This window comes from Hakea prostrata, chromosome 11 (genome assembly GCF_041222555.1).
Source record: "Hakea prostrata isolate BN-2017 chromosome 11, UWA_Hpros_2, whole genome shotgun sequence".
NCBI lineage: Eukaryota > Viridiplantae > Streptophyta > Magnoliopsida > Proteales > Proteaceae > Hakea > Hakea prostrata.
Window position 1 is genome coordinate 9,339,688 of NC_142610.1, and position 21,300 is coordinate 9,360,987.

A 21,300-nucleotide genomic window follows, 5' to 3' on the forward strand; every position below is an offset into this window, starting at 1 on the left:
CGCGCCTTATAAAACCGGATTTTTAATTTGCGGCCGCAGCTGTTGGCTGCAGCCAATGGCCAGGATTTGGCCACATCTTTAATAATAAATCCAACGGTTGTAAACAAAATTTCAGGGTATATATGTAAATATAAATTTTTTTCTTTACATCTAAATGTTTACAACTTTCTAAATTTACAAAACTAAGTCCATAATTCTACCCGAAAAATCTCCAATTTCCCAAACCCTACGTGCTCCCCTGACTCAATCTACCCGACTTCACCATTCAGATTTGGTCAAGGCAGTGAAGCTCAGCCCAAAAAATTCTCAAGCAGTGCAATCGAGAGATTTTCTGAAAAGTCGGTAGGGCTAAAGGAAAGTAGAAACAGATCTGTGAAGTAGAGCAGATCTAGTGTGAACACAAACTTACACAGAGAAGAAAACAGTCAAGAAACTATTATTAAAAATATTTAAACAACCAACGGGGGGTTGGTCCAAGTGGTAAGCAACTTGGTCCGAGGTTTCGGTAACGAAACCTTGTAGATGCAAAAAATCTCCGTTGGGAGACTTACCCACCACATCTAGGTGTGCGACCCGGGTCGAATACCGGATTAATCACAGGCAAAGCCTTAGAAACGAAAAAAAATAAAAATAAACAAAGTGGGTTTGCATCTCAATTCATAATGCTTTGTCTTCTGTTTTCTACCATTTTTTTTGTAAATTTTGAGTTAGCAACAAGAGGAAGGAGGAAGAAACGAATTCTCAAATCAAAACCCCCTTTTAGGTTTGCATGTGGCTTCATCATTGTTGCTCGTTGCAGTTTGTATTTGTAACTTTGAATTCGTTTTGGATCTTGACTCTTCATCCGTATTTGGAGAATCGTTAACAATTGAATAGAAGAAATCGATAACTACTAATCTCAAGGTTTGCGAAACAGAGTTTAGAATCGGTTAGAATCAAGGGTTTGGTTTGTAAATTTGGAAAAAATTAAATACTTAAATAGAAAAACAAATTTGTATCTACACCGTCGGATCATCTTGGCGTCATCCTGGCCGTTGGCTGCAGCCAACAGCCGCTGCCCCAAATAAAAATCATATAAAACCATTGAAGTTGATTTGTTCCTTCACAATTTTCCGTTTTCCTCTTTTTCTTCCCCATTCTTTTCTTCCCTTCTCAGAGCAGTTCCGACTTCCGAGTTCAATGGCGGACAGAGGTACGGATTCAGTCGCCAAATTTCTGAAGAACTCGATGGATGCAGCTGATGTCCCCCTAGAAATTTCTAGGGAAATAGACTGGTTTACTGGAAGAGTACTTGCACATGGTCGCGGTCCTCTGGTTCTTGGAGGCTGTTACTATCAATGTATCTACTGCAAAGACGTGTTTCATAGCCTTGATGGCGATGAAACAGATCTGAATTCTGTGAAGCGTAAAGAATTCGAATCGCATCTGGTGCAGTATCATGGAGTTCATCTCATTAGTTGGTTTAAGGCTTTTCTTGAGAGGGTGGAAGAAGACCCCTCCGTTAGAAATAACGTGATTCTTCCCATTTTTCGCTCTTTCACACCGACGCTTTGAAGCTCTTCTTTGATCGTTCAGAGCAGTGTCCAACCCTGTCAAACCCTAACCCTAGATTGTTTTGATTTGGTGATTTCGTTTCATACTGCTGTGATTTGGTTTCAAGATTGTATTGAGTTTCATACTGGATCTCTGTAAAGACTAGAGACATCAATTTACAAACCCTTACTTTCTGATTTGATGATTTCGTTTCATACTGGATAGACATCAATATACAATGTGAAGATTTGACTGTTGTTCTTCCAGTTCAGGTTTCTGAATAAATTATTAGAATAACACGACCTCTTAAATCAAGAGGAGGATTGTTGTTTTCTACCTCCAGCTGCTCTCCTAAAATGCAAGTCATAAGAACTGCAACTCACCACGTAGCAGCATAAATCAGATTGAGATCCAGGTTTCTAAAACTGGAATTAGGGATGGGAGGGTTAGGTGCAGGGGAACTCCCTACACCAGCCCTACAAAATAAATAAATTAAAAAAAAAAAATATATATATATATATATAGGCAAGAAGACGACGTGGCAGTATGGTTTCATTATGAAAACAGTATTTATATGATATTAAACGGTATAATATGTGTTTAGCATACACGTGTAGGTGTTTAGGTGCTCAAGTTAGGGGCAATGGGCATACTCATTTTCATGTTTTTTATATTTATTATTATTATTATAAGGGTAATTTAGTCATTTTTCATGGGTTTATATATAAGTCTGATGTTTAAGTTTAGGGTTTATGCAATTAGTCATTGCATGTGTCATTTTTTTTCTCTTTTATTTTTTGTGGGTTACAGTGGTTTTCTGCTATTGTTTTGGTTCTTAGGCTTTCAAATCATTGTTGCACTCTTGTTATCAACCAAAAACATCTAAATCGGAAGTCGTCACTTGGATCCAAGTCAGAGGACCACAGTCGAACCAGAACGGCCTAGTAAGGACTTCTCGAGAGAAAGCACTTCTCGGGAAGATTATCCTCCTAAGGAGTTAACCAAGGGGTAGAACGGTACTTCTACTTACAAGAGACTTCTAGGCGAAGATAGAAGATCTCTCGAGGTCTCTTCTCGCATTTAATGCGTACGGAGGATCTTTGATATCCTGTTGTGGATCTGGTAGCTTCTGATAAGTTTAGAGTTTCCCTCGAGTCTAGCGCTGGCTGCTCCTTTACCCAGGCGGCCATGGGCCGTTGTCATGATAAGTGCTGATAGCTCGTCTAGTGACATGACAATACGATGGCTGCGCAATCAAGTCATCAAGTTTGTTGTGCCAGCCCCATTGACAAAGCCATCTCCACCTTCCCCTAAGTAAGATTCTCATCTAAGGGTTGTGGACCACCTTCCGCTGGTGACGGTGCGAACCCACTATTTATCTCCAGAGAGCGCATGAGCAAGTAAGAGAATTATGATCTCTTCACTCCTCAGGGCAATTCGTTCCTAGGGAGAAATTCCAGCTCCCATTAATTGGACTAACTTAATCTTTGGAGGTGGCTACCCGTCCCCAGAGGCGATCCACTCTCATGTATGGTTTGAACTCAAGGCAATGAGCTGGATCAAGAGCGAGTTAGGATCAACACAAGCTAATTGGGCTAAGATCATTTATTCTACACCAACAACTCTTGTTTCGATGGTGGATTGCTATCAGTTTTAGCATGGATGAAGTGTGGATTTTCAGGTCTTCATCAAGCTAAGTGAAGTTATTCCTCTATAGGGTATTCTTGGTTGTAACACTTGGGGTTCAGTCGTGGTGTGTGGTTAAGAGTGTGTGAACAGTTTTTGTAGTCTTATAATTCAACTTTTCACTCATTTGGATTAATGCATGGTGCCTAGAGTCCTTAGGGTTTATCCTTAGATGTAGGTCATTTAATCGAACCAAGTAAATCTCTTGTCTCCAGGATGTTGTGTTGATTATGTTACGCACTTAGGATTAATATTAACAACATGTTATAGAAAATAGTATAAAATTCTCATAAAAATGGTACGAAGAAGGTACGTGATGTGAAAACGATTTATTAGTTTTGATTTTGATATAGTGTTTGGTACGAAATTGACACACAATTAGTTTTGATTTGAAATCTCTGAATTCATGTAACCAAACAAGCCCTAAGTCAATTGCTGCTTAGCACAATCGGTTGTTCATCTTTTTGGTTGATCTTTATTTATAGAATAAGATCCCAAGGGAGTTGTTGAGGCGGTGCGATGTGAAGATGGAGATGAACAGAAAGGATTCGTATGTGAAGATGGAAGTGAGAGTAATGGGGGCACGGGCATTTAGGTCATTTATAGCCATATGGGCAAAATCATATTTTTAAGTATAAATTTAACCGAAAATTGATTCAAATATAACTATGGATAACAGATAATTTATCAAATTGTGAATAGTGGACAATCAGTAATATTTCCCACTTAAGCACAAGAGTTTCAGCCCAACTTAATGGAACACCAAGTGAAAAATTCAAAAGAAAACATAAGGTTATCTAAGGGATGTTATATCCCCTAAATTGCCCAAATATATTTTATTGTTATTTAATTGTTTTTTTTTTTTTTGGGTAAATAATCAGGGGATGTAGTAGTGGTGTCCTTGCGCCCCATGCTAGGCAATGTTTGGACTTTTGAGTTTGACCTATGCAAGCATTAATCTTGTGAGCTACTAGCGTAAGCATTGACCCTATCAGGGTAGCCCCACCGGAGGCCTGATATAATCCACAGAAGTCGGTAGTGACTATATGCCCACGAAGAGCACGAAGAGCACACAATTGCCCAATGAGAGAAACAGAGCATGGGGGGATTACCAAACCACTTGGGAATGAGCTTGAGATCACTAGACCACTACCTCAGCTTGTTTGTGGGGACTTAAATAATATAAAAAAATGTTAAACAAAATAATAATAATAATATTGTTATTTAAGTCCCTACAAACATGCCGAGGAAAACTAACAAATTTAATCCCAGACATATTCCTACCAATAAACAACAAACTTGGGACAAGTTGGATAGTCCAGACTTATCTCCTAGGCTTAGGAACGAAATTAAGAAATTCCAAACAGTTTGTCCAGATTTCAATAATCATAACACACTGACTAATACAAAAATTGATCTACTAGGCGATCAACTGGTTCAATATTAAATTCAAAACTCCTATTTCCCACTGCTCAAGAAATGCATTGTTCCATCTCTAGCAAGAGCGCTCATCAACTTCCATCTTCCTTCCTTCCCATCTCTATTCCCTGCAATAATCAAAGTATTATGTTGAATTAGTTTCCAATTGAATCGATTCAGGAGGTCAGCATTTGATTAATGAACATTGCTGAATCACATCAAAGGAGACATACATTTGTGTCCCATGGCTTGAAAGATTTTGTGGAGACATTTAAAACATCAGTCATTTTGTAAAAGGAGCCCTAAAGCAACAACTGCTAAGAAGATTAACAGTAGTGGACTCCCTGAGATTTTATTGCAAAGATAAAACAAATGAAAACATCAATTATTAGTTGTTCAACACAATATAATGTCAATGAGTTACTTTTTTCCCTTTACAATCAATGGGATACAATGAAATAGCTATCAAACACTGAACCCATGAATCTTGAGAGAAAATGCTCTATATGTTACTCCAAAGGCTGCCTACCAGTTGGTTGAGTGTCTCCTAGTTGCAGAATCTTCCTATCTTTTCTGAAAGTTAAATGCCTTAATTGCAAAACCAAAGACAAATGCGAAAAGCACACCGAACCCAACAACTACAATTGCGACCACTCCTAAAAAATCATGTCGGAATCCGAAATAACCGTTCAGAAATTCTTTAACAGTCTCTCCTGTTTCAAGACGGCTTTCTATATCTCCATATTGTGATACCACCAATCCATACAATGTCCAAGCAATAGGGGAAGCCCAGTAGTACCACCTCCACCATATAGGAATCCTCTGCAATGTACAAAATCACTAAATAAATATCTGCAAGTTCATCATCAAGTACTTCCTACACTCTAAAATGGAAAGAAATCTTCAGAACTTACCGTTCTTGGAATTATAAATCCCGAAAAAAGGTTCCATATTTGATAGAATGCCGAAGAAACTATAGCAGCAACGTGTGGGTTGGGTGTAAGACCCACTGACATCATTCCAAAGAAGGTGAAGTATAACAATGTGAAATACATGAAGAATATATACCACATAAATTTCACAGCTGTCCATTGGAATCCAATCATTGCATACACTATAACTCCATATATTAAGGGTCTGGACAAAAACATGTGGAATCTCAATGATGACCTACATCAAGAACATGAGTATTTGGTGAGAAACAGGAAGACAACTAGAACTTATGATAAAAAGAATTATGATCATGAGAGTATTCAGAGAAAAATGATTACTTGTGCAAAGGCATATGCCATAGCTGAATACATTCCAGCAGCCCTCTCTCTATAAAATACAGTACGTTCAACATCTACTACTGGTTGCACTGATCCTGCATTTTGTATTCCAAGAAATGTAACAGCAGTAAACATAGAACCCATTGCATTAAAGAAGTCCTGTTCCCTCTGCCTGCAATTCAAAATCGACAATTAAATGCAAACATAAACAGAGGGGAGCAAGAGTTTGAACTGCACTATAAGACTGACTTACGTTCTAGATCCAAGATCCCAGAACATTGACCCGAGTACAAAAGCTATGGTAGTTGTCATAAACACCCTCATGAAAGTGTAATGTGGGAACCTCCAGTATGACCAATGTTGTTTCCATAGACAAGCTACACATTGGGTAAAGAAAGACTGAGAGTATTGAGTAGGGAAAAAGAGATCTTTTGAACCACTAGCCGGTTTACTCAATTCAGCAATCATTTCTTTGTTTCTCCTGAATAACCAATTCAAAGAATATTAATAGCTACACCCACAAACCAACTGTTAAAACTGCTGTGGCACATCAAAGAGGGAATTCTCTATTGAACCTACTTGTATAATTCTGAGTTCTTATATATTTCTGCAAAATTGACCCCCAAAGCTCTTTCTTGGGCTGGTGTTGTCTCCTCTAGCATCCATGTTGCTGGATTATAACCATCTGGTATCTTACTAACCCCTGTGATTCCCTAGATGAAACAAAATCAACACTTAACAACTGCAAGGAATATAGCTGATAGCAAGGCAAAGATACATGTAGCTGAAACCATTTAGTTGGGATATTGCTGAGTTGTTATCACTGCAGCCTTGCAGAGGTTGAAAAGTCTGAAATGCCTTAGTTACTCTACGGTAATTTCCGTAGTTTGCCTCACCTCAAAGTAATTGATCAAATGACAAGCGTGCTTCCCTGTTGAGCCCACATATATTTCTTCTCCACCTTCTTTCAGTAAGAGTAGCTGTTACACCACACTAAAGGCTTAAGAATTTGGTAAGAAGTAATACAAAATTCATTCAGAATACTGGTTTATAATCTCAATATTTTCTAACCTCATCAAAAGCATCGAATATGTCAATGCTTGGTTGGTGGATGGTGCACACAACAGTGCGTCCAGTGTCCACTATGTTTCTCACTGTTCTCATCACTATTGCTGCAGCCCTTGCATCAAGCCCAGAGGTTGGCTCATCCATGAATATTATTGAAGGGTTGGAAACAAGTTCAACAGTGATTGTTAGCCTCTTGCGCTGCTCTGTTGAGAGACCATTCACACCAGGAAGCCCAACTAGCGCGTTCCTTAATGAATCCAGCTCTACAAGGTTCATGACCTCTTCAATGAACATCTGCCATCATTGATTGGTTTATCAATTAGCGCCAAATAGATCAAAAGAAGCAACAGAAGGCTTATTACATCTATTCCATATACCATTCTAGTGGAAGAATTGATTTCAGGAGTTAACCGAAGCCAAGCAGAATAGACCAACGATTCATAGACTGTAACATTGGGAGAGTGAATGTCTGTTTGCTCACAGTAGCCTGATACACGAGCAAAAGTTTCCTGTTTCTTTGGGTAGCCAGATATTTTGAGAGTTCCCTCAATGTATCCCCCAGTTTTCCTTCCAGCCAATACATCCATCAAAGTGGTCTTACCAGCTCCACTAACACCCATTAGACATGTAAGGACTCCTGGCCTAAAAGCTCCACTCACTCCTCTAAGAAGTTCCAGCCTGTCTTCTGTAGCGCCCCGTGCTTTCATTTCCTATGTAATAGTTTAAGCACTTTAAATAATTAATGCATTAATAGGATTCTGAAGAAATGACTCACACTTTGGTATTCATAATCGCCAACTGGAAATGTAAAGCTACCTGTGGCATATCTACAGAGTATCTCACATCATCAAATGTGTAGGAAAGAGGCTCAAATGGAAGAACCATTCCCCGCTTCTGGTTCTGATTTGAAGATGAAGCCTCAAAGGATCTAGCTCCTGTTTGTCATTTTGGTTAAATTAATGTGGAGTTGGTAAAAGGAGAAATTCTTTTAGCTTGAATACATCTAGACGAATCCCTACCCTTGAAGCCCTTTCCTCTGGATGACAGCTCAATCATTTCTCCATTTCTGCTGGCACTTTTATGATCCAAGCTCTCTTCAGTTATAATTGCCTGAGGTTTCTCAGGTGCTACAATAATAAAGTTATTTACTTACCACAATAAGACAGGATAACAAGATTAAAAGATTTACTGAATCACTACTCAAACAAAAAATAAGTAAATAGTTTTACTCACGATTTAGATAAGTGAGAGCCACTGTGAATAAACCATTGAACAGGAAAACATAAGCAATCAATGCCCCTACTGCAATCCAGCACCAGTATGCTTCAGTGAAAAAGCCACGGGATTTCAAGACTGCCACTCCTAGAGTCTCTCCATTAGGGAGAATCTGTAACATTGGAAAAAAGAACAAAAAAGATTTAAAGCTCATTTGACCTTAACAAGGACCACTCTTCCCATTGTTAATTTTCATTCAGGCTTTGTTTCAAGCCTTCAAGGAGGAGGTGGAGAAGGATTTTTACCTCTGCCCAGCTTTTCCCAAGGAGCTCATTGACCGCTAATGCAGTTTGCCCATACGTCAAGGGAGAGATCCAATAGCCCCATATCCACCACTTTTTTATATTGTCTGTGACAAAGAGAGGTGGTCATATGATAATGAATCTAAGATGTGGAGGTCAGGAGAAAGCAACTAAAACCACTGTGTTTTACTGCATAAGCAGACCTCGAGACAAGATAAATCCACTCAGAACCATAACCACAAGTAACGAAAATGACCCGAATGCCATTGAAATAACCATGTTCCTCCCTATTGAAGCAATTAATCGGAAAAATCCAGATGCCATTTGGTTAACACATACGAGTAGAAGGTACTGTTTGAAAAGCCTGCAGTAAGAAAGATATTCTATTAACAAAAATTATAAATTCCAACAAAAAAGAACAATTAGACTTTCAGTAGAAAAAATAAACACCTTCCCTTTAATTTACCTTCCAACATTTGGGTCAAAGCCTACGACATAGTATGTTGTGAAAACCCAAATAGCAGTTTCAACCAGTGTAATGGGAATCTTCAGGATCCATGTGGGGATTGAATATGCCCATGGAGGATAGAAAAGAAGGTCTCTTTGCTTGTAAAATACAGGAAGCTTCATGACAGTCATGGCAGTCTCTGAGAATGCATTGAGCATGCTACTGGTGAGAGAATAGAACAAATAACCAATATAAACCCCACCATCATTTACTGAATTTTTGTGCATCTCAGTACGCAGAAAGACCGTCATTGATATGAATGCCACAAGAGTAAGCTGGAAGAGAATAGAACAGATTGATTGAATCGTTAAAATGATTAGAAATTTTCATAAATAAATCTTTAATGAAGCCCATTACCAACCTGTGCCAGCTTGAAAATGTAAACAAAAGAGTTTCTTTTCATCAGCAGGAATTCCCTTGATATGCAGGCTTTCAATAGTTCCTTATTGCTAACACCATATTTGTCAGTACTCAAAGCAGCAGGGTGACTCATGCATTTATTAAATGGGATGGCAAGTTCATCTCCAAGCTTCTGACCAACATGAAATGAGCGGAATGCCTCAACAAATTCATCCACAGTGATAAATCTGTAAGGTTCATCTTTGCATGTCCAGTATTGCTGTTGATCTTTCCGTGATGTCACCTGTCAAATTCAGTCAAATATACTTGATGCTTTGTCCAAAACTAAAGAGAGAAGAAACAAAAGGAAGAAGTGGGAAATGTTTTGAATCCAAACTGACCTCTTGCAAGAAGTCAGCCACTCCCTTCCTTTCAGGACATTTGAAACCAACAGACTCAAAAAACTCAAGTACATATTCACGGGGGCCCTGGTAGACAATCTGCCCATCCGATAGGAGAACAATATCATCAAAGAGCTCATAAGTTTCTGGTGCCGGCTGGAGGAGAGACACGAAAGCAGTCCCATTTAGAATTTGGATGTATTGCTTTAGTGAATTCACAATTTGGAAGGTTGTCGAACTGTCCAAACCAGTTGATATCTCATCCATGAAAAGTGCCCTTGCTGGTCCAACTAACATCTCCCCTGCATCAACCAAAAGTTTGAAAAAACAATCATACTGCACAATAAGCAAAGGACATCAAATCATATGTTAGAAATAAAAGTTATGCTACCTGTTGTGACACGCTTTCTTTGTCCTCCAGATATACCTCTCAGCATTTGATCTCCAACCAAGGTATCGGCACAAATCTCAAGTCCCAAAGTCTACAGAATGATATAGAGAAACAAAAGAATTATCAGTCCTAACTAGATATATATATTTTTTAAAATTTACTCCTTATCAACATATGTGATTCTAGTGGTGATACCTTTAGAATATAATCAGTCACTACATTGATCTCCTGTCCTTTTATTGATGCTGCCTGAGATGTGGAATCAAAAAATTATCATCTCTTAATACTTCATCATAAGATAAAACTAAATAACGATTCCATATCAATAATTCATTTAAATCACAAGATGGCCACTGTATCCTACTAATAAAAGAATCACTGTTACCTTCACAAAAAGATCGACGTTTGGGTCTGGCTTAATTTTTGCATCCTTTTCTCTTCTTGACAGCTCTGCCAACATATCTGCATATTTTGCATATTTGGGACATGATTCAAACTCAATATCGCTCAAAAGGCCTTGCCAACCAAAACCAACCATCTTATCTTATCATGTTCAACTTACCATAGCGAGCTCCCACTCCTTGACATCTAGCAGAAAAAGCAAAGGTTTCTCTTACTGTCATCTCCCCAATGTGGAGATCTCGTTGACTGATATAAGCTGATGTCCTTTGTGGAACAAACTCATGCATTTCATGGCCATTGTAAGTTATTTTCCCGGAGAACTGAAGAAGATTCAGGAAAAGAGGTTTAGTTATCTAATCAAGAAAAACAGTCTTCAGTTTGTATAGAATAGTGACAATTCATACTTTCAGATCTTTATCAAGCTTTCCTGCCAAAGCCAAAAGTAATGTGGTCTTTCCGGAGCTTGGAGGGCCTAAAAGCAACGTCATTCTGCATAGCTCACATCAATCACTGATTTAGAATTTCTGTATATTCTATATAGGTAAATCTATCCAAGATGAAAACCAGACATTATAGCTAATTGCTCAAGTTATAAAGAAATTCTATGGAGTTCTCACCTGCCAGGCTTAACTACTCCACTGACATCATGAAGTATTTTTAGAGGTCTCTTGTTACTTCGAAGAATTCCAAGATTACTTAAGAGCTCCTTTAAACCAGAGGACAAGCAATTCGTAAGCAACATACCACATAACAAGCAATTCGTAAGCTATTGTTGCATGAGACTAGAGGGAAAGAAAAATCATATGCAAATGAATCTCTGCACAAAATATGACTAAAAGGCTTACTACCTCTATTATGTTAACTGCAAAGTTAAACACAGTAGGTAAGGCTCTACTTCCCACATAAGCTTCAGCATCTACATTCAGCTGCTCAAAGCGGACTTCGATCATGGGAATTTGGATCCCAACTCTAAGCATACAGGAAAGGAAAGAGGAGAAACAAAGCTACATAAGGAGACATATCTAGATTGCACCTTCAGAAAAAAAGAAAAAAAAGCAATATCAAGAATCTTGCTTTATTTTAAGAAGAGAGTCTCTTACGCAGAAAGGCGGTCCTTCAGCTTCAGCAAGAACTTCTCATGGTCCTCCTCTGCAACTTTGAATAGTCTGTCTAATAACATCTTTCTCTCTGTAAACTCAAGACTATCAATGTCAATTTCCCTTGTCTCACCCTCTGCCATAGCCAATATACCTTTCCTTATACGGTTGTAAGTGGGAAGTCTCTCAATAGCAGCCCATTTCAGAGCTTCTTCATCATCAAGATCTTCATCTCGAAGAGATGAAGATCTTGGGAAAATATCTACCCCAGTGTTCCTCCATAGTGAAGAACTATCAACACGGAAACTAGAACCACGAGAACTTCCACTAAGACGGCGACTATTACGTAAGCTACTGATTCTATAAACATCAGAAGTCTCCATACTTCCTGAGCCACTCATGCCCACCAGAGACAGAGCAAGGTTGTAATACCACTGCTAGAGAAGGAGTAACTCAAAACATGAAGTGGCTCTTGGTCTGCTTCTTGTTCTGCTTTGTGTTACTCACTAAACCCACCAGAAACCATAAGATGGTTGTTGGAGCTAGAAAACTCAGAAGCAGAAACAGATTAAAATTTTCATTTGACTTTGGAATGGCGGATCCTATCATCTATATAAACTACACTAAGTGAACACCTAAAAATATATGTTATCATGAATGCGTCAAAAATTCAATTAGAATTTGTCATCTTCTTGAATCAATTCTGGGCCAAAAAATTTGAAATAATGCAACTTCTTTGTTTGTTTGTGTGAGAAGCTACAGATTCAATTGATTATAGTAGTGTGAGAAGCTACAGATTCAATTGGTTATATAATTACAAAATTTTACTTAATCAGTTAATTGTGTTGTAAGTTACAGACGACGTGCTTACCTTCGTTTACTGCTTTGAAGTTTGAACTGGTCTTCCAGGAATAAAAATCCCAATTCTACAAACTCAGGAAAACATAAACGAAGAAAGCAACAATCCATTTTCCGGATTTTTAAAAATGGGTAGGCGAACAGCCACTCTCAAATTACGATGATTTTCTCCTGGTTCCTTGTTATGGCGCGCAAGGATTCCAAAGCACTCTTGGAGAAATTACTTCTTGTTGAATCGACCAGTGGTTCAACCAGAAATGATATAAATCAGAAATCAATATACCATACAACCACAGAATGGAACTCCTTTTTTGTTTGGTAAACCACGATTTATTCACTAGGAGCAAGGTTTAAAGTATTGGTATCGAGTATCGTATCGGTAAAGTGATTTTAAGAGACGTATCATTCTATATCGTGTATTGTATCGCTTTAACTTATGCATTTTAGTGTAATTCAACGGAGAGACATATCGAGATATATCGCATCGGTTGGGTCAAATATGGATATGTATCGGCTAGTATCGTATGGTATCGTATGATACTTTAAACTTTGACTAGGAGAGTGGTTACAAAAGCCCAGCTCTTCAGACAAGAAGTTTGCATGGTGCAAGAAGTTTGCAAGAAGTTTGCCTAGATCCATGGTGCAGTTGTTTAAGTACTAATTTGGACAAGATTTCTACTTTCCTATATAGACAATAGACAATGTGATACTTTCAACAAATACAGAGCTTCCCATAACTATGTTTAGATATGGAAACCACACATGACTTGACCCAAAAAATGTCACTAGTTTTAATTTGATACATACAATGTTAGTATTGAATCCTAGGAACAATCACACAATGAAAGAAAAATATAAACACAGAGAAACACAAGATTTTTATGTGAGAAATCCTCAAGGGAAGAAAACACATGACTGCCAACAAGCCACTAATTTCAACTATCTCCAAATCAATTATAGAGAGTGGAGTGTCACATATTTATATCAAAACCCAACTCTGCAATAATCAACACCATACATCTCTTATGGTAATCTAGGCCGTCTAATAAAGAATCCGATTGCAATTTGAGCTTTACCAAATAATTTTCAACGCAAAGCTCACGCCGCCCTAGTAAACTCAACATTCACTGGCTTTGCAGGGGGACTTTGTGAGCTTCGTTTCCCTCAGGGGGCTGCCACCCTACATTCACGCAGAATGAGGCCCCCCCCCCATATAACATATAAAACATCCAATACCATCTTGGTTTAGACCCTCTCATTAAGAAGTTCTCTCAATGAGTGTTCACTAAGTTATATGATTCAACCACGTTTAGTATTTTAATCCAAAGATTAAGTGCTTTTGAATTCAAATATTACATGTGAGAAAATCTTATAATACAGCAACTGCCAAATACCTTTCTATCCTTTTCTATGAGAGACTAAATATGAATTTTTTTTTGGGAGGGGGGCAGTCATTGGGGTGTTAAAATTGGTAAGACAAGGAATATAGCTTGTAGTACCAGACTACCAATAACCATGCATTTTAATATTAGTAAGACAAGGATAGCTTCTAGAATTTTACCCAAAATGAAAAAAAAAAAAAAAAAAGAAGAAGAAGAAGAAAAGAAGAAGAAAAGAAAAGAAAAGAAAAGAGAGAAAGAAAGAAAGAAGGAAGAAGAAGAAAGGGATAAGTTTTAGAACCAGTGGCCATGCGTTCGACACGACCTCTCTTGTCTAATGTTGGTCGGCGGCTTCATGAGTTCTGATCCTCTCCATCTAGGCAGGTTTACCTATCTTCCCACCTTACAATATATCGACACAAGAGGGGATGAGAGGATGGACAGTTGGGTGGAGAGGATTTACTCTACGGCTTCATAAGTAGAGGAACAAAGAAATGATAAAATTGATTTGTATGAGTCTTCCTAGTTTAGATTGTGATCGTTTATAGACCAACTCGATTAGTCATCAGATGAGACAATCAAAAGGCTAACAACAGATTAGATCTTACCCCAACTAAACATAATTAAACCTAGCATTTTTTTTGGTGGTGGGGGGGGGGGGGGGAATTGGTAGCTTATTATTAGGGATGCAAACGAACCATTACATATATTAGAGCCTTAGAGGGATCATCAAACCTGCGACCTCTTAATTAAGAAGTGACGTTCATTATTGACTGTGCAACCCTTTGATGGTTATAAACCTAAGAATTTTGTTGGTCATCATGCAAAATAAATTTTGAGGGCTCTTAGATAAGGACATGTAGTATTCTTGAGATCTAACGGCTGTGATATCATCTGTCTTTGTAATAATAATCGATGAATCTCAAAAATCCTAGGTATATCAATATGAGAACCACATGGGAAGTATAAGACTCCAAATCTAACATAATTATAATAATTTATCGTCAAGTAAGGATACCAAACGGTACAGTTTTGATAATATGACAGGGTACAAGAAATCATTACTCAAAACCAAAACCATACTATATAAATTTTGTATCTACATTTAAAAAACCATTATTGTACGATATAGTTTTGGTACAAGACAATATATATACGGTATTAAACAGTACTTTATAGTATCAACATATGCACGACACAAAAACAATATACGGTAAAAACTGTCAATATAACACCCCAAAATGTTATTATACTGTAGACCATAGTGCAATGGAAACCATTTTGAAAAACCAGAATTACCTTTGATTTGAACCATCAACTAATCCATAGTAGAGCTTCCACATCATGTACATCACTGAAAAAATACAGAAAAATAGAAAAGAAATTAATGCATTTATTCATTTGTGTAGATTTTTATCATATGATAATGTAATTTAATTTGCAAGCAGATTAAGAAGACTGGCACTTACTTAAATAAGGATAGCAGATAATGACTTCACGTTGCATTGAAAGGAATTTGAAGTGACAAGATGGAACTTTCCAACTAACTATTAGAGCATCACTACTAATTTTTTTTCTTCTCATAATGTAAGAGACCAACATGAAATAATGAGAAAAGACCACGTCAATGTAAACGAGGTTGTCCAAAGGAAAAAAACACAAACAAAGTAAACGAGGTAGGCCAACCCCAAAAATAAAAAATAAAAGAAAAAACCCAGGAGAAAGCCCAGAGTGAATTTCAGGGTCATGCAAATGAATTTATTATGAAGGAAAAACCACAGAGTACAACCGAGGGGGACGCGCGAAGGGGTGGCACGGCGGGTTTGGTTGTGCTTTTAAGGCCGGACAACGTTCCATTGCATCAAATAACAAAAGCCAACTTAAATGAAGATGAGGAATTCAGGTGTATGGAAAGGCGTCTTGAGTTGAAGCACTCTCCTTAGTCAGAGCATCAGCCATCATATTAGCCTCCCTGTGTACATGTGAGAATGATACAAACTGGAAAGCTTGTGACATACCATGGATATCAGAGATGATGGGGAAGATCTTCCAGGCACCTCCATGACCTACTTCTTAAGGATGGCAATTAGGTAAGATCATCACTTTCCATAGCAATATGGGTTAAGGAGAAGCCTTGTGCTCATACCATTGCTTGTCTCATGGCCATGGCCTCGATAGTGATAACGTCCTGGCATAGCGTTCCGTGACCAAACCAAACAACATCTTACCCTCATGGTCCCGAGCTATACCTCCATAGCTAGCAAGGTGTTTCTTTTTCTCAGATGTCCTATCATGTGGTGTATATCGATTATCCAACTGAGTCCAGATTTTCTAGTTGTGTTTTTAAAATTTTTTCTCATAATTCACTTGACATAGGGAGGCCAGGTGATCTATATCTAGGTTACCAAAAAATATTTTAAGAGTACGAGAGTACTGGGAGTAGAGGATGTGAATTAATGTCCAACCTAATTCTCCCCTCAGAGATTCTTCCAAAACGAATTTAAATCTTCTTTTATATAGAGTTCTCTGGAGTATAAAATAGTACAGTACCATATGATGATAAGTGAAAAATGCCCTAAAATCTCGATTGGTAATTTTAAGCTTGTAGACCCTAAAACTACACCCATTTTACAAAGTTGCTAAAATTTGAAAAACTGATTGATCTAAGAGTCTTTTTATTTATTTATTTATTATTTTTATTTTGTATCAATTCTTGTTGTCTATATTGCCTATTTAAAGAAATGAATACAAGAATCTCTTTTTTGTCAAAAATGAAAAATAATTTGGTAATTTTTGTGCACAATAAATTATGTAATGAAAAATATTTTTGGCATGAGTATATGACAAAATGAAAAATAGATTATGATAACTGAGAAGACATCATGAGGGTTTGGAGTGAAAAAAAGGAGAAACAATAGAATTCTTATGAAAAGAGTGTATATTTACTATTACACCTTTAATTTGCATCCGGATTTAAGTGGCTTGCATAAAAATGAATGGAATGAACCTTTGACTCATGTCTATAAAAATTTGCGAGGCATAATCAAGTAACTTCAGTGTCACATACAGTTGACTCTGTGAGGTCGGTTCCTACTGCACTAGGCTGCTTTTTAATTCAATGCGATGCCTCTTTGCAAAAGGCCCAGAAGCTGATGGGCTTGGGCTTTGTTATTTACGATATTGATGGGATCCTGATCAAAGCTGTATCCAAGAATGAAAACTATCACACCATTTTAGTGGGAGAAGCACTGGCTCTGCGATCAGCCATGCTGGAAGCTCTTGGAGAAGGCATTGACCGAGCCCTGTTCCAAACTGATATGTACACAGCTAATCAGCTTACTAGTTAATCCCATGAAAGTCTGCCCACAAATCCTTGACCCTATCATTGTGGATATAAGAAAATTGCAATCTTATTTCTTAGAATGTAGGTTCGTTTTTATCTCTAGGTCTTGCAATGTAATTGCTCATGTCCTAGCTGGGAAGGCGCTGTCGATTAGGGGCTCGACAGTTTGGCCGTTATCCACTCCTTGGCTGTATTCCTCAACCTCGGCTTTTGCCTCCTCTTAATGAAATGTGGTTACCAAAAAAAAACCTTTGACTCATAGTCCATAATAGACAAATAATTTTGGGGATTTTTTCTATTCTTTTAAATAAAAGTGAGACTTAAAAATGAATACCAAACACATTAAAAAAAATGTTAAAATCATAATTGCTCCATAAAAGGCCCTAAAACACTCTTTCCTTAGCCTTCTCCCTCTCTGGCTCTTGGAAACACCAACTTCACCACCACCACCACCACCACCAGCTATCTTATCTCGCCTTCTTGGTCTTCGGCTCCGACTGCACCAGATTCACCACCCCCACCTATTTATCTACATTAATCGATGGAGGATATATATTGGATTCCTGCTTTAAAGTGAATTCCTATTGTCCCACCTTATCGCTACCTTATCGCCCCATGAAGTTGGAAGCAAAGATTGTTCATTTACTTGCTCTACCACTCTCTTTAGCAATGTAGATGAAGGAAGTATCTTTTTCTGTGGCAATTGTACAAATTTTCACTCGGGTTCTAAATCAAGGAAGATTAGTGTTTAGCAACCCAAAGATGTAGATGGAAAGGACTAAGATTTTAGAGTCGTTTCTTATAATAAATCCACTTGAAAAATGAAATATACATAACTGTTATAAAATAAATAGAAAATATATTAGATACAAAGAAGAAAGACAAGATGAGTTCAATCAGAACTCATTCATTCAGTTGAGTGCATTACATATTTATAGTAGAAGGAGCATTTACTCTGATATGGAAATACAATATATGATTCTTGCACACAATAAGATATTCTTGATATGGAAAGATAGATTGCCGCCCAAGATAGAAGGTGCATAGAATGGAAATATTGACTGCCAATATTGTATAATGAGATGGTTGTGATCTTCACCAATATTGTATCTTGAGGTAATTGAGATCTTCAATTGGAAGTACAATCTCTTTGGGGTAATGGACATCCATAATAAAAATTATTTATAACACTCCCCCTTGGATGTCCATCAATAGATAATGTACCTTGTTAAAACCTTACTAAGAAAAACCCTGTGGGAAAAAAAACTTAGTGAAGGAAAAGAGTATACATATCTAAATAATATGTATTGGTAGCTGCCTCATTAAAAACCTTACCGGGAAAACCCGTGGGACAAAACCTTGGTTAAGGGAAAAGAGTGCAGACGTATTTTACTCCCCGATGATAACATCATTGAGTATCTTTGAATACGTACATTCCATTATCATATACCAACTTCTCAACATTTGAAGTAGGCAACGCCTCAATAAATAAACCTGTCAAGTTATCACTTGAACGAATTCAATAAACATATATTTCATCATTTCATTGAAAATCAAGAGTGAAGAAGAATTTCGGTGAAATATGTTTCGTTCTATCTTCTTTGATGTATCATCCCTTCAATTGAGCTTTGCATGCAGCATAATCTTCATATAATATTGTTGAAATTCCCTTCTTCTAGTAGAAGATTGCATGCTTCATGAATGTGTTGTATCATTGATCTTAACCAAATATAAAATAGCTAACATTCACTTGAAAATAAATAGCATGTTTGAGATCTAGTTTTATGTAGATCAGATAAATATCCTGCATTTGCAAAACTAGTAAGTTGATATCCACATTCATAAAATAATATCATGTCAATAATTTCTCAAATATACTGAAATATATGTTTTATAACATTTCAGTGTCTTCGTATTAGAGAATAAATAAATCTTGTTAATACACTTATAGAAAATGCTACATCCGATTGTGTATTATCAGCAAGATACATTAATGCCCCAATTGCACTAAGATATGGTACTTCAGGACCAAGAAATTCTCCACTGTTTTCTTGGGGTCGAAATGAATCTTTCTTTATATTGAACAATCTCACAACCATTGGGGTACTCAATGGATGTATTTTATCTAGATAAAATCTCTTCAAAATATTCTCTATATAAGTTGATTGATGAACAAATATTTTATTCGTCAAATGCTCAATTTACAAATCAAGACAAAACATTGTCTTTTCAAGATTTTCATTTCAGCTTTCTTAAAATAATCTACTGCTTTTGGAAACTCTTCAGGAGTTTCGATGATATTTAAATCATCATCATATATACTTACTAAAATTAGATCCATATCCTTTAATAAAGGCACAATAATAAATTGGATCATTTTTATGCTTTTCATTTAGTAAATATCCACTAAGGAGATTACCATATATGCCTTGATAATCTTTGAAGACTTATTGAACAAACTTCCTAGGAATTTTTATATGCTTAGGTCATTTGAATCCTTGAGGATTTTCATATATATTTCACACTCGAGTGAGCCATATAAATAGGCTGTAATAATATCCATTAGACACATGTCAAAATTTTCATATACTGCTAGATTAATAAGATATCTGAAGGTGATTGCATCCACCACAAGAGAACATGTTTCCATGTAATCAATGCCAGCATCCGCAAAAATTCTTGTGCCATAATTCATGCTTTATATATCACGATTTCATTATTTTTCTCATTTCATTTTCACGAAAACTCAATTGTACCCCAACGGCTTTATACCTTGAGATGTTGGACTACATGTCCAAAAACTTTATTTGCAAGCAAATTCAATCAGCGAATTGCGTCTTTACATTTTGGCCAATCATTTCTTGATTTATATTTATCAACAAATTTATTTTCAAGATCCTCGTCTTGATGTATTATTTCAACAATAACATAATATACAAAAATGTTGTCGACAACTTTATCTTTTCGGTTCCATCTTTTCCCGCAATGACATAACTAATCGAGATCTCTTCATTACAGGAACCTGAACCTCTTCCGGGGTTTTTATAGAAAGTTATGTCTTCGGGATCTTCATAATCAATTGTCTCCATATTATGACCATCTTGATCATTTGCTCCTTTTCTTTTCTAGGATTTTATCCTTGGAACCGATTAATCTTCCACGTTTTAAATGTGGTTTAATTTCATTCTACCGATAGATTGTCCCTGGGACATCAATTCTAATTGGAGCATTTACATGGAATATGAGATTTAGTAACTCTTAGCAAGTCGACAAATCTAGCAGTTGATTTATAATATTTATTGCATTATCCTTTGAACTTCAAGTTCACGGTCTCGCGAGGATCTAATGAGATAATGATAATGCATACAATCAATCTCTTTCCAACTGCTTATTCTCTCCCCCTCATGTTGAAAAACTAATTCATCAAAATAATACTCAAGCAAGTATTGTATTAAATAAATCTCCTATCCTTAGCAATATATTGAATTATATAAGGAGATTTATATCCAACATATATTCCCAACTTTATTTTGGGACTCATCTGTACGTGGTGGAGCAATTGGAACGTAAGCCATACATCCAAAAATTTTAAGATGAGAAATATTTGGCTCCGACCATAAGCCAATTGTAATAGGGAGAATTTATGACAACATTTTGGCCTCGATGCGTACAAATGATGCTTTGTTTTCATAAACAATGGTTTAGCAATTAATTGGAGACAATTAATAAATAATTTTACCAAACCATTTTGGATATAAACATGAGTAACGGGCTATTCAACCGTGATCTCGGTTGTTATATAATAATCATAAAGCCCGAGATGTAAATTCACCACATTATCAAGATAAACTGTCTTTATCTTATAATTCATAAATTATGCTCTTAATCTCATTATTTGAGCAAACAATCTCGCAAACATCAAATTGCGAGTTCATAATGAACATACATGTGACCACTTTATAGATGCATCTATTAAAATCATATATTATTTGAATGATCCACATGATGGGTGAATGGGCCCATACATTTCACCCTCTATACGTTTAAAAACGTAGAATGTTCAATCTCAACTTTAGCTGGTGAATATT

At 36.8% G+C, this 21,300-nt stretch overlaps 1 pseudogene across 1 annotated transcript; it reads right to left on the bottom strand.

The window, feature by feature from the left end:
- Positions 1-4,680: 4,680 nt before the first annotated feature.
- LOC148999972 (pleiotropic drug resistance protein 1-like) lies at positions 4,681-12,274 on the bottom strand (annotated as a pseudogene). Its single transcript, XR_016170679.1, has 25 exons — positions 11,636-12,274; positions 11,384-11,504; positions 11,153-11,241; positions 10,940-11,024; positions 10,696-10,855; positions 10,519-10,595; positions 10,329-10,382; positions 10,134-10,224; positions 9,743-10,044; positions 9,364-9,645; positions 8,961-9,277; positions 8,698-8,858; positions 8,498-8,601; positions 8,211-8,364; positions 7,997-8,104; positions 7,794-7,912; positions 7,355-7,687; positions 6,981-7,271; positions 6,806-6,889; positions 6,489-6,622; positions 6,163-6,390; positions 5,910-6,081; positions 5,553-5,808; positions 5,168-5,460; positions 4,681-4,766 (listed from the first exon to the last, which is right to left on the bottom strand). The product of XR_016170679.1 is annotated as a pleiotropic drug resistance protein 1-like (transcript).
- Between the last annotated feature and the right edge of the window lie 9,026 nt (positions 12,275-21,300).